At 46.9% G+C, this 16,700-nt stretch overlaps 1 protein-coding gene across 2 annotated transcripts in view; it reads left to right on the top strand.

Annotated features, from left to right (window-relative positions):
• Window positions 1–313: 313 nt before the first annotated feature.
• The window catches only part of RASGEF1C (RasGEF domain family member 1C), a 72,452-nt gene continuing 56,065 nt past the window's right edge, over window positions 314–16,700 (top strand). The window contains exons 1-2 of one of the 2 annotated variants that reach the window (XM_030957214.1): window positions 314–423; window positions 2,359–2,500. The gene's annotated coding sequence lies outside the window, so the exon portion shown is untranslated. The remainder of the gene's footprint in view (window positions 424–2,358; window positions 2,501–16,700) is intronic. The other variant, XM_030957213.1, reaches the window with a different exon arrangement.

The following is a 16,700-nucleotide window of genomic DNA, read 5'->3' as shown; positions in this document are numbered from 1 at the left end:
ACGTTACACACAGGCGCTTCCAGCCGCTCCTCGCCCCCGTTCCGCGCACGGCTCCGGCAGCTGCGCCGCCCCGGGGCCGCGCCCGGCTCCGGTTCCAGCTCCGGCTCCGCGCCGCCCCCGCCCCGGGCGGCTGCACCTGCCCCCGCGGCCGGGCCCCCCGCGCCCGCCGGATCCCACCCCATCCATCCCATCCCATCCCATCCCGGCGGGCAGGCAGGCGGCGCTCTGCGGCCAGGCTGTGCGGGGCTCCGGGGCGGCGCGCTCCGCTCTTCCTCCTCCTCCTCATCCTCCTCCTCCGCGGCGGCGGCGGCGCCGGGCAGATGCGGCGGATCGCGGGGCGGCTGTGGCCCGTGGCGGGCTCCCGTCCCCCCGCCGGCCCCATGGACGGCAGCGGGGGCAGCAGCAGCAGCCGCGCGTAGCTCGGTGAGTGCCGGTCCCGTCCCCTCCGCCGCGCCCTGCCCGCGCCGCGCTGCCGCAGCCGCCGCTCCTCGCTGCGCTGCTCCGGCTCCTTCTCTCCACCAAAAATCACCCCGGCCCGGCGCCCCACGCCTGCTGGCGGTGGCGGGGCTGGGCTGCGGGGACCGGCTCTGCCACCTGCTCCCCGGCTTCCCCGGCTCCGGCTCCTCTCGGGGCTGCGGGAGCGCCGCCGGCTGCTCCCTCCCGCCGGACGGGGCTTGGGGAGCGCTCCCCTCTCCTGCCCTGCTCTATCGGGAGTCCCGGGCTGGGGCTGCGCTTGGGCTCCCGAACATTTGTTTCAGGGTAGGACTTTACCGGTATCAATTTTAGAGTTATTTTGTTTCAGTGAATTTGATTTGAATTGAGCCAGAGGTAGCGGGAAGCTGGGAGGAGAATGTCAGTTTGAGGATTGTTTTCTTTGCCTTACGTTTAAGGATCTCTCCCCCTGTATATTCCATAATGATTTTTTTTTTTGCAAAATAATTTTATTGTGCTTTATTAACTCCTGGAGTTTAACAGTCCTCCAAGACAGACAGGCTTGTTAGAGGCTGAAATAATCAGCTCCAAGGCGCAGACAGTTCCCTTGGTCGTAACAGGTGCAGCGTGCATATTCTTATGAACAATGAAATGGTTTCAGCATTCAGGTTTATTTGTATGCTCTGCATTTCTGTGACTCTGGAAAAATTGTCATGCTGTGTTATGTCAAAGATGTGCTTACGGCGTGAGCGTGTCCGCAGTACCCAATTAGCAGGGCAGGGGAGCAGCTGCACAGACCTCCTCAGCCCGTGTGCCTTTAATGCCCGCGGTGTTCCTGGGTGACACCGCATAGCCTCGGGCGTTTTGGTGGCTGTTTGAGGACCCACGCTGGGCACTGCTCCCTCTGGCACAGCATTAAACACTGGGAGATGACGAGGAAAGGGAGAAGTGCAGAGAAGGAACCATTCAGGCTTTGATTGTATTCTCTGGACTTGATGGTCTCTGCCCATGTTTTGAGTAGGGTGGTGATGGCACATCATATGATGTTCCTGACACCTGAAATACTGACATTTGTATTCCACAGGAGAAATGTCCTGGACATGTATTTTCCAGATAAAAAGATAGTTATTGTTTTAGTGGCTTCCTGGGCTCTTTATTTAAGGCAAACACCCAGAGTGGTACCACAGTTGGGAATTGGCTTCACAGGAGTCACTAAGGAGTTAGAGCTGTACATCAGGAGGAAATTGGACTTTAATTTTTGGAATTTTTGGAAATTGGAATTTAATTATTGTTCTCAAACCAGCGTAGCTGAAAAGGTGTATCCAGCAGTCCTTGCCCAGGTTCAGCTCTTGCTGTGGGACACCTGTGCTCTGTGCTGCAGCTAGTGGCACCTCGTGCTGGAGGTGTGTCTGCCCTTCTGAGCACTGAAAGGTGCCCCTTGCTGCTGCTCTGTTTCCCAGGACTCTCTTAATCTCCCTGTTTTGTTAGGGATGGGAGTAGGGGTGGGCTGCCTTTGAGGGATGGGGGAGGATGACTTGGTACAGGAGTGAGGATGGGGAGTGCATGTCTTTGTTACACTCTGGCTCTTTGTGCACTTCAACCAAGAAGTGGTAGAGCAAAGGAAGAGTCAAGGCTCTAGCCAGGGTAAAGTGCCTGCTGATGAAGTCCTGGGTGATGTTAATGGAGGCTCTGAACAAAGCAAAGGCACCAGACACGTCTGAGAGGTCTGAGCCTATTGTGAGTGATGCCCTACACTGCACAGGCTTGGAGCTTACCCCATCATAGGAGACAGTGCTTCCTCCTCCAGGAAACTGGTGAAAAAAAGCCATGGATGTGTAATCTGGGGCTTTCAGCCCTCTCCAGAGGTGGGGTCTGCCAGGTCATGCTGATAACTGCAACAGCAGTGAACTTTGTGTTGCTTTGTAGTGTCTGCAAACCTTGGGACGGCAAAGTGTCTTGCAAAGGAGGTGGAGAAGTATAACCAGGATTCCTTGTGATGTCTTAACTTCCTTTGGACTTCTTAGAGCCTCACCCAGCATTCTAATTCCATCCCTCACGGCAGGTGAAGGTAGGGATTTGTTCTGCCTCCTTTGAGTCAGGGCATTTTGTGTAGTTCTAATTCAGCCAAACAAGGAAGATAAACACCTTGTTAACCATTTGTAAGGTGTGACTAATACAGCTCCCTCTGGTTTATTAAGGTAAAAGTGCTGTCTACTGTTAGAATAGAACACGCTTCTCAAAAAGCCTTTACTTAAGAAAATGGTTGTTTATACCATCAATTCAATTTCATCTAATGATATTTCCAAATTTGAGGGCAGAAACCTTGAAAGATTCTTTTTAAATCCTTATAAATAATTAGCAGCCTTATTTAACTTGTTGGACAATTTACGCTGGTGAGAGAGTGATTTGTCCGTTTCACATGGCTGGCAAAAGGTGATGTTGCTGTGAGTAAGCTGGATGATGTTTATGGCTCTGCTACAGCAATGAAGCTCTGCATAGTGGCCCTTTGGTTGCCTGAGGCTTTTCTTGCTATACATGCTTGTTTAGCAGGGTTTGAAAATCATCTCTGGGAGCCAGCTCTGTGTTTATGCTCGTCTGGCCAGGGCTGTGTCCAGGCTGCAGCTGGAGGTGCTCTGCTCTGCAGGAGTGTCTGAGTGCCTGGAGCTCACTGCAGCTCCCTGCTCGCTCTGCCCAGCTCACCTGCACCACAGCAGCTCTGGCCTCACCCCACAGACCTGATCCATCTGCAGGAAAGGGTCAGGATGAGCTGGGCCAGGATGGGGTTGGTGCAGGAGCAGAGACTCCTGAGCACTCTGGGCAGCTGATTTAGCACACTGGTAGCCCCAAGCCCTCAGCTAGCCCAGGAGTTGAGCAGGATGTAAATTGAGTTAGATGTCTCAGATAGTGAGGATGTGAGAGGAGCATGTGCTGAAAATTTTAAGGGGGTTCCATTCCTTTTGCTCAGTATTGTTCCTTTCTGATACTGTTATAAGATGCTTTCTAGGTGCTGCTGAAGGCATGTGGAACTTGTGAGGATTGGGTGGCAGTGCCTGTCCTCTGAGGAAAGCCTCTTCTCTTACTGTAGACAGTTAATAAATGATTGCATTATTTTGCAACTATAAATTCCTAGTCAGAAGTTCAAATCTGTGCAGTGAATTTCTTAATTTATTTAATTTATTCTGTTTTCTGATTTCCTTGCTCAAGGACTGCTCTGTGTGTGTAAGAATAGTAGGTCACATGCTCTGGGTGCTTCTTTCAAATATCACCGTGCTGGTTATTTTAGAAAGGTTTTGTCTAAGCAAACTCACTCTGGACACTTTTCCCACCTGCAGGTTTCCTGAGGGATGCAAAAGCTTAGCAGGTGTATACTGAAGGCTTTTCCTTTGCTGGCCAAATGTTTGCTCATGTCCTAAATATAACTTCTGGGAATTTGTGTTTGTTTTGGAGCTGGGGAGCACTTTTCCCTTTTACTCTCTTTATAGATTCAGAGAATTTAAGCATATGATTAACATTAAACATGTGAATATTCTCCATGGACTCATTTTTTGGATCAAAGGCAGAGTGCTCAGTCTGTTGAAAGGATGGAGCCCACAACCACTAAATGCAGGGAGCTGATCTGCTGCTATGCTTGTCTGAAAGGAATATATGATATGAGTGCTTTGGATTTATGTCTGCCTGTGCCCCAAATCCCTCTGCTAACTGCTGTCTTGATGTTGCTTATCTACAAAGTGCTTACAAGCATTAACAAACCTTTGTGGTGCTGCTGAGACATGTTGTTATGCCCCCTTTTCCATAAGGGGATGCTGAGAGAGTTTGGTGATCTCCTGAGACCACTGTGGGTTCTGGACAAAGCTGGGCATGGAACGTGGGGCTGTGAATTCCCAGCCTGGAAGGGGCAGCAGCGCTGGGGCTCTCTGGCACTGCTGGCTCCAACATTGCCATCTCTCACACTGCCAGAATGCTCTCCAGATTTCCATCCTGACACAGAAGCTTCTCGTGTCATCTGCTGGATCAGGCTGCAGTGCAAAACACAGCCTGTCTGCAGGAGTGAGCAGTGGCCTGTTAAGGGAAGGAATCTCAGAGTGAATTGTGGCCGTGCTGGCTCTCAGCCTTGCTGGATGCTGCAGGCAGAGCTGATGCGTCAAGATTCTTCTAATCTGAGCTTAGAGAAAAGGGAATTTTTCCATCTTCTCTAAGTACTGTGATTCTTGATTTCTTGCTGATTTAAAAATACTTACAGTGCCTGTACCAAGCAGGGAGCCTGAGTCCATGTGTATAAATATAGACACCCTAGGTGTGTGTGCCTGTGAGCTGGCAAATGAATCAGTTTCCAAATCTGAGCTTGGCGTGGTGTCACTTTTGGCTCCGAGCTGGTTGTTTTTCATCTTCCTGGTTTTATTGTGTTTCACTTGCTTAAATTAGAAGAATTTCTTGAAAGACAATGGGGAAACTTCAAACATGGAAGAACATGCTTTGCGCTGGTCTCGTGTGCTTGTGCAGAGGTGAGAGGCCAGTGCCTCCCTCCCTTGCCCCTGGTCCATGAGACCCTCCTGGACCCCTGCAGGATTCCAGGACACTGGGAAACTGTGTCCTGTTTATGCTGGGTCCAGTAATAAGGCTTTGCTGTGACAAAAGCAAGGTTCTGTGTTTGTTGAATTTTTCCTTTAGGAAATGCAATTCATCAAAATCCAGTGTTCTGTAATATAAGGCTGGTGACAAATTTGCACAAATTCTCAAGTTTTCCACAAGACAGCCATCTGCTGTACCTGCACACAAACATGTGAGGGACAGACAAGCCCTAACTGGGAACTTAGTACCTTTATGTGCTGGGTAAATGAGCCATCCTGAGCTTTTCATGTATATAATGGCATCTTTTCTTCTTTCCTTTTATCCCCTGTAGGGAACCTGTGTTCTTCTGAACTAATGTTCCCTTCTATAAATGACCAATCAGCCTTCATCGCTGCTTGTTAGATCAGAAACTTATTAGTTAATAGCAGTGCTGTTCTTCCTTTTAGTCCCTTCTACAGCTAAGCTCATGGCATTTACAGACAGACTTGTTAGTCATTAATATTCTTTGTATTCTTCATCTTTGGCTTCAGAAGAGAAGGCCTTTCATCTTTTGCCTTGCTTTGTTTTTTAGAAGAAGCCCAGTTTGACTGGAGGAAAAAAGAAACCAAAAAAACATTTCTCTACTGCTTTCTTACAAGCTTCCAAGCAGTCTCCCCTGCTGACTTTGTACTTTTGCAGTAGACAAACATTGACTTTGTTTTCACAGAATATAGCAGATTTTTTTTTTTTTTAGTTTGCCTTTTTGGTTATGCCTCAGTTGCTTGACAGGACTGGATTAATTAGTCAATGACTGCATCTTTTGCTGAAATTCTCATTCTTTATTCAATTTTAACATCAGGTTTATTATACCTGAAATCAAGTTGGTGTAGAGAGAATGTAAGCATGTGTCTAAATTTAGCAAAATTGTGAAGGATTTCCCTGGTTTGGAGACTAAAAGATTACTGAGATTGATCTGTGGATTCTTGTTCTTTTCTTTAAAATAAACCCAAATGCTGATACCCAGGAATGTGTTTCAAGCCTGTGCACTGGGGGTGACACATGCATGGGCAGGGACGATAGCAAATTGCGTTTCTCAGATGGGGAAGGCTTTGTTAACATCACTGAATTCTCACCACTTGCAAGCGGTCAAATCCTCTCCTAATCTGCAGTGCTAACTAAAATGAAAATACAGAGAACAGCATTTGTTGTCTGTGATCACATGAAATCTCACACCTCATTTCTGAAGAGCAGGGTCAAAAGACAAAAAACTTGGTGCCTGAGCGATGTGTTTTGCTCTTGAGCTTTGTTAAATGCTTTTTTGAGTGTGCCAGGAGTTCATATCCATTCTGCTCAGGTTTCCTCACTCCCAGCTCTGATGCTGTGCACATCACAGTGTGATCATTAAGTGTGATTACTGCATTTTTTGACCTATTTAAAAGTGTCTGGCTGTGAAATTCCGAAGATTCTAATTTAAGCTATAAACCAGATTATTAATGTGCCACCGCTTACACATTTCATGGCTCATTTCCTGATTACAGCAGTTTTGAACGTGGTGTAGGCTGTTCCAATGCATGTGTATAAACATCCTACACCATGTTCAGCCTGGTCACCTGGCTCAGAGATCACGTTCCACAGCTTAAAAACAAACAGAAGGGAAAGCCACAAGTGCAGGAGGTTGGGATGTTCCACGTGGGTGCAGTCAAAAGGCCTGATGCTTTCTGCAGGGCTGGAGCTCAGGACAGGGTGTAGGAATGGGATCATGCAGGGGTATGGAATGTGCGAGGAATGTCTTCAGACAGTCCCTGTGGGCTGGAGAAGGTCCCTGAAAGCATCAGGGATCCATGGCTGTCCCTGGAGTGCTGCCAGGAGACTTCAGCTGTACTGAAACTGGAACACAGACAAGATGCTGAGTGTAGTCAGTGGATCCGCAGACAGAAAAGATGACTGTGGAGATCTGCAGTGTTTTCCATCACTTTGTTCAAATCTGTCAGCTTGTTCATGGAACTGAAACTCTGCCTCTGCAGAGCCTTCTTATCTGGGTGCAGAAAGAGTTTGGGGTTATGGTTATGTGGGTCACTTGTGGTTCAGCCATTAGGATGAGCCAGCATGGAATAATTTACCAGGGTTACAGGGGCAACTGCAAACAGTGGGTCCAATAGAGAAATTCAGGTGGGAAGATCAAGAGCCGGTGAAAGTGTTGTAGAAAATATCCTGTGAAGCACTTCCATGTAGGTACATTGAGTCTTCTCCTGCTGAGGGCATAAAGGAAAGCTTGTCTTGCTGTGTTTTGTAGGATTAATTACGTGCTGAAAACTGCACCTGGAGATTTCTCTCTGAGCTGGGAACACGTGTAAAGCTAGGTGTGTGAGTGGCTGAGTTTGGTGCTTTGTTCCAGAAGGGCTGAACCTGGTGCTGCGTGAGCTGCCAGATATGGATATCTCCTCTGTGTGAGATTAGCCGTGATTTTATACAAGTTTGGGGTGCAGGATGAAAGCAAGGTGTGCTGCTGTGTATCAGGGGTGGGTTTGTGCTTCTGCTCCTGGCATGTGCACACACTAAACAGCATTTCAGTGTGTGTTGCTTCAGAACTTTAAGAAGGCAGAATTGCTGCCATTTGTTACTCAGTTGCTGGAGCTGATTTGGATCCTTTGGATCCTTCTGTCTTTCTCCCAACTGGAAGGTTGGTAGCCGGGCTGGCTGAGCCCTGGTGGAAGGTATCATTGCACAGTGTACACAGCTGGGAGAGCAGCAGCTTGTCGTTTGCAGTTGTCTTACTTCTTAATGTGGTGTAGTAAATTATAAATGTACACAAACACCTACAGAGTGTTTCATTCATGAGCTGCCAGACTGCAGTGTGCTTTTTGAAAGTGCTGGTTTGGGGGTTGTTTTTGTTTTGTGAGATAATCTCATTATCTGATACCAGGCATTTCCTAAAAGTAAATGGATCACATGAGGACTCTGTGTCCATTAGCGATTCTGCTAATAAAAATTTTGGTGGTTTTTTTTTTCATTCCATAAAAGACCTTCTGTACCACAGCCCTTTTATGCTTTATGGCAGTTATTAGCTGTTACCAGGTCATTTTAGGAAGGTCATTATTTGCTAATGGGTGTGCTGTGGGGCTTAGAAGCATATGCCACAACATCCTGTAGGCCAACAGAAGTATTTGAAAGTATAGATTGTTAGGAAAATGTGCAGGAGGGTTGTATAAATAGCGATGGTTACAGGGATGGCATTTCTCACATGCCTCTCTTCTGGGCTGCAACAGTGCTAACAGCGATCCCATTTGTGAATTAAAGCAAGGATCTTCTGAAGTGGAACCACAAATGACAGCAGAATTAGGATTAAAGGGCGGTCAGTACTGATGGTGAGCCCAGCATAACGTACAAGCCTGGCTGCGGTTTGGAGAATGTGCCCATCTAATAAGCAGCTTAACTTCGTGTATTACTGTGAAATAGAAAGAACCATGAAATATGTGATGTGAATAGTAGGCTGGATTTCCCTGTCACTTTGTATTTATGTTCCTGGAGCTGCCCTGGGTTCGCCAGGGTAACTTCTGAATTGCACCCAAGGGAATGAGAGGGGGATTTCCACTTCTCAACACCTTTCTTTTTCATCTGGAAACTGTACTATAATTTCTTTGGTTTAGCCCTAGATTTGAAGTTTTCATATCAGATAAAGTCTGTGCTAAATATCTTAGCAGTAAAACTTAATTGGTCCAAATGTTTTATTTTTCCAGTTCAGCTGCTAAGTGATACAACTGGTCCAGCTCTGTTGAAGGAAAGGGGCATTGTTTCTTTCTCACTAATAGCAGTTGTATCAGGTCATTAAAGGCCAATTCCAGGAGAGATATTAGCAAATACTAAGGCTTGATCCACAGCTCTATGCAGTCAATAAATCAGCAATTGCTGTCTACACAATAGCAGGTCTAGCAGGGTTTGAGTGTCTTTGAGATTGAGAGCCCTTGTCTTGAGTATTGCTTAAGTTTCCTGAAATCAGTTAAATTGAGATAAAGCCAATGACTTCTTCATGTCTCTTGGAGTTGCTCAAAATTTATGTTCCTCACTGAGAATAGACTGTGCTCTGCTGTGGGTTGGGGAAGGTGGAAACTTTTTCCCTTGTGCTATAAATAGCCTGCTGTATATATGTGTTCTAAAGGTGTTCAACCAGTCACTGAAACTGTATTTCCAAATTGCCTTAAATCACTTCCTGATGGTTTCTGTTACAGGTATCCAGGTTTTACCTTTGTAGGCTTTTACATGCGTGAAGTTTCCTTTTGAGATTGTTGTGTCTCCCTTCCCTCCCATCAGAATTCTTCTTTACAGCCACATCCCAGGGGTATGTTGAGGAAAGAAAAGCCTGATGGTACCAGGCCATGTGTTTGGGTGTTTCAGCAAAGGAAACTGGAGGTTCTCTCCTGCACACCTTCCATCCTGACGTTTTGACAAGCCCCATTTAAAAGCTCTTATGGCGAGTGATTTTTATGAGCACGTGTGGAGGGGAATGTGCAAAGTGCTTGGGATAGAAGAAGCATGACAACTGCTTTGTGTAAGCTGATCTGTGTTTGGAGGAACAAATGGCGCATTGAGATGACAAATGGAGCAGCAGAGGTGCAGCTGGGCAGTTCCACAGCAGGGGCACCGCCAGGCAGCTCCGTGGAAGGAGTTTGTAGTCGATAGAAACAATTTCCTATTATCTTTGAGCTTTCTGATGAGTTAATGATATAATTCTCATTGATTTAATTAAATCAGATTCCAAGGGCTTGATTTGCAGAGTTTTCTGGTGGTAGTTTTATAACTAGGTGGACAAATAAATGGCCTTGATTTTCTTGCTGGCTGGGTGGAGTGTCTGGTGGTAATTACTGCATTTATCAGTGTCCTTCCATGTTGGAGATGGGCTGGTTTCCAGTTGTGATAGAAACAGGGACAGTGAGATTCTGGGACTCATCCAGTGGCTGCTGTGTCAGAGCTCAAGAGTGAAGTGCTGGCACCCTAAAAGCCAGACTGGTCTCACCAGTTGTGCATCACTCATCCTTTGGGCCACACGGTGCCTTTGTCCTTCCTGGGGAGGGCAAACAAACCCCTGGCACAGACCTGGCACTGCCCCTGCCCAGGGCATTGCTGCTGGCACCCAATAAAGCTCCACTGCAAAGACCCGAGGCTTCGGTACCATCCCAGCTTGGCTTCTCGCCTGGTGAGACAACGTGCAATGTCACATTGCTCTGATTGGTTTTGGTTTCTCTCACACAGGTTCGAATGTGTGTTGGCTTTTGTCAGGAGATCAGGGAGGAATTAAAGCTGCATTCTACTTAATTGTTCCTCAACAGTTCAATTGTGACAAAATTGCTCCACCCCAACTAGTAAAATAACACTTAGGAAGACTTAATTATAACCAATGTCTGAATTTTATTTTTATATATATCTCTTTTATTTCTACTAATTACTGTGTTGAGTAACAAGTTTAATAAGACCAGTTTGTAAGATGAATGACAATAAAAACAGGGGAAGAAGAGAATGCTTGTTTTTTTTCCTGGACAGGAACTGGTGGAATTTGTAGCCATGGGTTAGACTTGCAAAGCCTCCAACCCTCCCTCCCCTATTGGTATTTTTTTTCCTAAAAACAAAGGTGCTGTCAGCACAAGTCACCACATCTTGGAGAGGGTCGTTTACCTTCCATAAATAATAATAAAGGCCTGTATAAATACTCCCCATATGCTGCTGCTGGATTGTATTAGTGAAATATGTCAGTGTTTGTGGTGTGTGCAGCCCCATGTTTGATGGCACCGCTTGAAAAATGAAAGACATTCATGTGAGTTATTTGGGAGACAGTGACAAACCTATTTGGCCAAGCAGGGTCCTGAAGGGAGCATTTCCAGGCTCCCAGCAGAGTGTGTGACCAGGCATCCCCAGCACTGGGGCAGTTTCAGCCCAAGTGCTGCTGGAAGGATGGATGGCTGTGGGGCTTTCCAGTTTGCTGGGTTTTCCCAGTGTGACCTGTGGGACCAAGTGCTTACAGGCACCAAGCAGATGGTCATGAAGATCTTTTCTGCATAATTTCCAGATATCTGAAAGCAGGGTCGTTGTTTTGGTTTGTTTTTTTTTTTTCCTTTGACAGTTTAGGTGCTGTAGGGTCTCTACTATACCTTGGCATTTCTTAGCCATATTTTACTGATCTTCTTGGATAATCTGTGTGTTGCCAGGACAGAGCTCAGCAGACACAGCAGAATCCAAGGCTGTGGTCAATCCCTAAAGCAATGTAGATTTCCACCTGACGGTGCTGGCTGGAGCAGGTTGCACCCCTGTACATCTGGTGCCCCATTCTGCTGGGTGCAGATGTTTGCATTGGTGACCAGAGTTGGTTTTCTGAGCCAGAAGAACAGGGGTGCTCAGGGACAAGCTGGGTTTGGATTTGGGCAGCCAAGGAGAAGGTTACCCCAGCCACCCCTGCTGCTGGAGCTGTTGTGCTCTGCCTTCCCCATCCAATACAAAGGGACAACTGATAGCAAAGAGCAAGCAAGAAGCAGCTTTTGCCTGCATCTTTTTATGATTTTATCTAGTCCCTGAGCCTTCACTGTATTATCTCCTTAAATCTCTGTGCCTGACACTTTTGCTTTAGCACAGTTGAATGTATTACTGTCCTGGGCTGTAAAAGAAAAGCGTGTGCTGCAAGCTTCCATTGGCTTCCTGGGAGGCTTTGGAGTAAATCTCCCAATGTGCAGCTGCCTGCTTCAATTCTCCCTTTTCATATAGCTCCTTTTCTAGCAGTGAACTATTGCAAGGATAAGTTGCTGTATGCAAATTTGAGATTAAACCTTTTGTGTTTCCAGCATTTTCTGTCTGAGTTGCTCAAAGAGTGGGTGCGGGTTCCCAGCTTTGGGCTCTGGCTGTGCAAATGCCCCAGCTGAGGGCTGGGGGTGCTGCTGCATTCGAGGCTCAGGTTCCTGGGACAGTGAGTGGCAGGATTGATAAAACCTGGGCTGGGTGATTTGTACTGCAGGCAGCAGCAGCACAAGGTGGGGGCTCTTTTGGTTAATGAATATTGAACTTCTCCTGTCTAACAGCAAGTTGTGTCGTGCTCTGCAAATGAGCATCTCTGCAAGAGGCAGAGCTGCAGGCAGGGGGGGCTGCTTGGGAATTCATTAATTCCTGTCTGGGTGAGGAGTCTGCTCCGAACAGGGCTCTGCTGGCCACCAACAGTTGGTGCCATGCAAGATAACTTTTTCCTTTTTCCCTTTTCCAGTTCTAATTATTTTCCTCTCAAAAATCTTTACTCAGGGTTGTATGCTTTTCTCTGGATGCTTCAATCTAGCTGCCCACATTACATTTTCTACATGACAATGTCCTCAAAGAATTGATGTCATAAATTTGTGCACTCGGCAGTCCCTAAATTCAGCTCTATTTGTGGCAGGAGTTCCAAAGGGCAAATGCATCTCAGAAGCATTGTGACTGTTGCATGAAATGGTAATTGTAATGCATGGAGGATCAGCTGCTGATTTATTTTTATTAGTGCAGATGAAAATTACTATGATGTTTCAAGTAGGGCGTAAAATAATACCTTTCATCTCATTCCAGTAGGAATATTAACTTCACATTTTGTATTTCTTTTCTTTCCCAAACCACTGAAAAATGCTTAGTATGTGACTTGAGTGTCTGTTCTATCATGTTTATGTAGGAAGGTTTCTCTTTTTTTTTTCACATTCCTAATAGGAAGAGTGTATTTTGATTTGTTGTTTTTTATGTAGTATAGAAGTTCCAGTTCTTCCTTTGATCAGAAAAGTCTCAGTTTTTAAGCAGAAATGTGCATTTATCCCCATAGACACACTAGGGAATACTTTTCCAAACAGGTCAGTGCAGGTGAACTTCAATTTAAAATCCACCTGGAGTCCAGCATTTGCTATCAGCAGGAACACCTGGGCAGCCATGGCTTGTGGGAGGGATGCTTTCTACTCTTGGTTTCCTACAGGTGAGAACCAATTTGTTCCTGGAGACTCCACAGACACACAAGTAGTTCCCTGGAAGGCCGACTGTGAACTGAGGCTCTGAGCAGTGTCTGTGTGCCTGAGTCTCCACTTGTGGAGCTTCCCCAGCTGTCTTGGCAGGAGCTGCAGGGAGGATAAGCCCTTTGGAGACCTCAGCTGTGTCCTGTCTGTGGCAGCTTCATCTGCTGCCCACATCCATGCCTGGGGGTTGTTGGCAGCACAAAAGCAGCCCTGGAAATGGAAAGCAGTGCTCCTTCCTGCTGCCATTCCCCTGGAGAGGTGAGGGGCTCAATGTCCCACTGCTCTACACCTCTGCATGCTGTGCTGCTGCTGCTGCACAGCCCAGGTCAGTCTGTGAGTTAAATTAAGTGATGGCATTGGCCTTGCCAAACATCCCTGGAGAAAGAGTGATGATTGTGCCAGCATGACTCAGTACTCCTGTTCTGAGCTACCAAACCAGAGCAGGGTAAGCAGAGCTGTGAATAACTAAGGGTTTTCATCCCTAGATAAGCTAACAAAAACATGGTTGTGGGCAAGCCAGGACTTCATACCAGCATGTGAGGACCTGAATGTGTTTTTCTGTCGCATTGTCCTGTCTCTGAGTGCTGCTGTAAGAGCATTAGGTAGCAGTGGTGTTCCAGGAGGGTTAATTGCTAGTCTAAATAGCATTGTGGGGGAAATTGTAAAAGGCCTTGAAGAGAATATTAAAGGATTCAAGTATTGCTTAAAGCATTAACAGAAGATGCACATGTAGGTGTGTGCATGCATGTGTGTAATTGACAAAGCAAAGCCTTTGAATTGGAAATCATTGGTACAGAAATACAGTGAAGGGTTTAGAATGGACTTAGTTCAAACAGCCATAGGGACAAGTCAGCAGTAAAAAGATGTATGGCAAGGCATTCCCTTCTTTATCAATTTATTGGTTATACTGGAGGTGGAGTGTGTGCAGAGATGGGACTTCTGGTAGGAAAGGAAAATGAATTTTAGGAAATGGGGAAAATCGCTGAAAGTGCTGTGAGGTGTTCTTAATACATCTTTCTAAAAGTCTGGAGAGGGTCCCTGTGGGTTTTGCTCTGTGTTCCAGGAAGGTGAAGACTGTCCTCTGTCTGGGAAAAGCTTTGCACAGGTGAAGAAATCGGTGTGGTCTAAGACTCCACAGGTGTAAGAGAAAGAAAGTAATGATATGAAAATATTTATAGTGACAAGAAATTGTACACTGCTGAAGTGACATTTCTGCTGTGAATAATTTTCCATAATGAAAGTCAAGACCTGGGCATCCTGGTGAGTTGACTTTGACTCTTTGTAGTGAGAGTGCTCAGAGATGTTCCTGAGGCAGCCAGGTTGGTGCTTATTATTCCATAAAACAACTCAAATAGAGTTTCTCTATCAGAAGCACACATTCTGCTAAGGGCTATGATCAGCTGGCCTGGGGAGTGAACACCTGGAGTTGTGAGGCCAGGGTGTTGTCTGTCCCAAATGCCTTGGAGCCCTCTGTGTCCCCTCATCTGGGCTGAGCATTCTGTGCCTGTAAAGCTTTTTGTAGGCAAACTCTGGGGAGGAATTTGGGGGAAGTGGCTTTGGGAGTGTTACAGGTTGAGCTGGGCAGAGACCTGATAACCCACTCTGCACTTGTGACCAGTCTGTCTGCTGTTGACCTTGTTAGTGATGCTCCTGCCCTCCCACAGCAGGTTTAGGGTGTCTGAGGGGCTCTGATGGAAAGCTGCCATGCTGTGTGCTCCAGAGTGAAGTGGGAGCAGGTATCCATTGGTGGGTTCCACCACTTCTGTTTGCTCAAGCTGTGCACTCACCCAGTTGTTGGTGCCCAAGGCCACTGAGGATTTCTGCCCAGTGCTGGGGATGCTGAGCCTGTCCTGCCCACACCCTGCAGTGGGGGTACAAATGCTGTTAACCCCCTCCAAACCAGCTCACACTGTGGCTCACTGTTCACATGAGCATACACAGTGGCCCCCAGGTGCTGAGAGTGTGAGATGTGATATCTGTGCAGGGTATGGGGCCACTTCACTGCTTTATGCTGCAGAGCATAAACCTGCCCCAAGAGCCTTCTGGTCACAGGAGGCAGCTCATCCCTGTCTCTTGAGCTTTTGTAATGCCAACAGGCTGAGTTACTGTGTTTTTTTTTTTTTTACTACTAAGTGCTAAATCTTTGAATGTACCAGCTCCTGTAGGAGGTATTGGTATTTTTAAGGATTGCTTGGTTTCTGCTTGCAAATACACAGCTTGTATTCCTGGATGAAGATATTCTTGGAATACTTCAGTGTGAACCCTCCAGTGGGCAATCTTTTATTCCAGAATAATGGGCCTTTGTCCAATTTAACATAATGTACTCTGGAAGTGGAAGCCTGTAGTTTGTTGTGCAGGAAATGCACTCATTTACCAAATCTCATTAATTAACTGGCACCTATTTAAGGGAAGTCTCTTCTCTCATGTGGTGTTTAAAACCTCATCTATCATAACAGGAGCTCTTTGGTTTTTTAGATTTCATCTTTGATTTTGTAAATGATTCCTTCTGCATATTAAAAGCAATTTTTCTGCTGTTTCTGGTTATGAAAAAGAGACCTCAGCCTTGAGAATTACAGTTTAAGCTGCTCAGAGTTGTGTGGCAGCTCTGTGCTTGCTGCCAGAAGCTGGGACTGTGCTCAGGACACTGCGTCTCTGCCGTTCGACATCATCTTCTACGTGATGAAAAACTAAAGTAGCTATTTTTTTATTCTGTGTGTAGCCCCCACCACTTCTAAAAGGTACAGGATTAATCTTCTGGCTGCCAATCCACAGAGCTTTGCCCACAGCAGAGACGTCCAGCAGTGTCTGCACTGCACCAACTGTGTCAGACAAACCTGGTCGTGTTTCCTCAGTGGGCTCTGTAGAAATAACTGTGCAGATGCTTCTCCTCAGCCACCTCGTCTTTGCTCCTTCCCTTGCTTCACTTTGTCATTTCCAGGTCACTTCCCTTGCCTTTGTCAGCATGTTCAGCATTGCTCCGTGTAGGCACTGCCCCCAGGAGCACTGTCATGCATGCGAAATCCACTCTGGGGCCACGGCGTGGAGTGGCCCATCCACTTGGGAGTGAAATACAGCCATGGGGAAGAACAGGCAAGCTGCTGACCTTCTGGAGGTCAGCTCTGGGCAGGCACACAGGCCCCTTGTCCTGTCCTCCCCCAGTCAGGGTGCCAGGGTGGCCCTGGTGCAGGTGGGTGCACTGCTCCTGCCACCCCCGGCTGCTCTGACTTCTCTTCAGTGGTGCCTGAGCCAATCTATTTCAGTAATGCAATTATTCACATTGAGCTTAATCAATGAGCCACAGAGCAATCTACTGGTGGCTCCAATCAGTGGAATTACTCAGAAGGATCAAGATGAGCTGCTCTTTCTGAAAATGAAGCTGTCTTTCACACAGAAATGAGTTAAGGGGAGCCCTGTTCTTTATGCAGGGCATGCTCAGAGTACCTGTTCATGGGAGTCCTTGCCTTGCTGTAATGTAGGAGTAGGGGTCTGTGCATGTTTGGGAGGATGAGGATTTCCAAGCAGAAGGGCCAGGGTGATAACCTGACAGAGAGAATGGGAATTAAGGCTGCAGAGAGCCCTGCAGTTTGCTGAGTGCCTGCCAGCAGCACCAGCGCAGTGAATAAGAGATGGTTTCAGTGGGGCCCAGCTGAGTGCCTCGAGGACAGTGTGGCACAGCCCAGACTGTGATCACAGCCTGAGGTGGGAGTTTGTGCAGCTGTCCAG

This window comes from Camarhynchus parvulus, chromosome 13, assembly GCF_901933205.1.
Source record: "Camarhynchus parvulus chromosome 13, STF_HiC, whole genome shotgun sequence".
In the NCBI taxonomy this organism is placed as follows: domain Eukaryota; kingdom Metazoa; phylum Chordata; class Aves; order Passeriformes; family Thraupidae; genus Camarhynchus; species Camarhynchus parvulus.
Note: the sequence above shows the minus strand (reverse complement) of the source record. Positions and strands in the feature narration are given on the sequence as shown.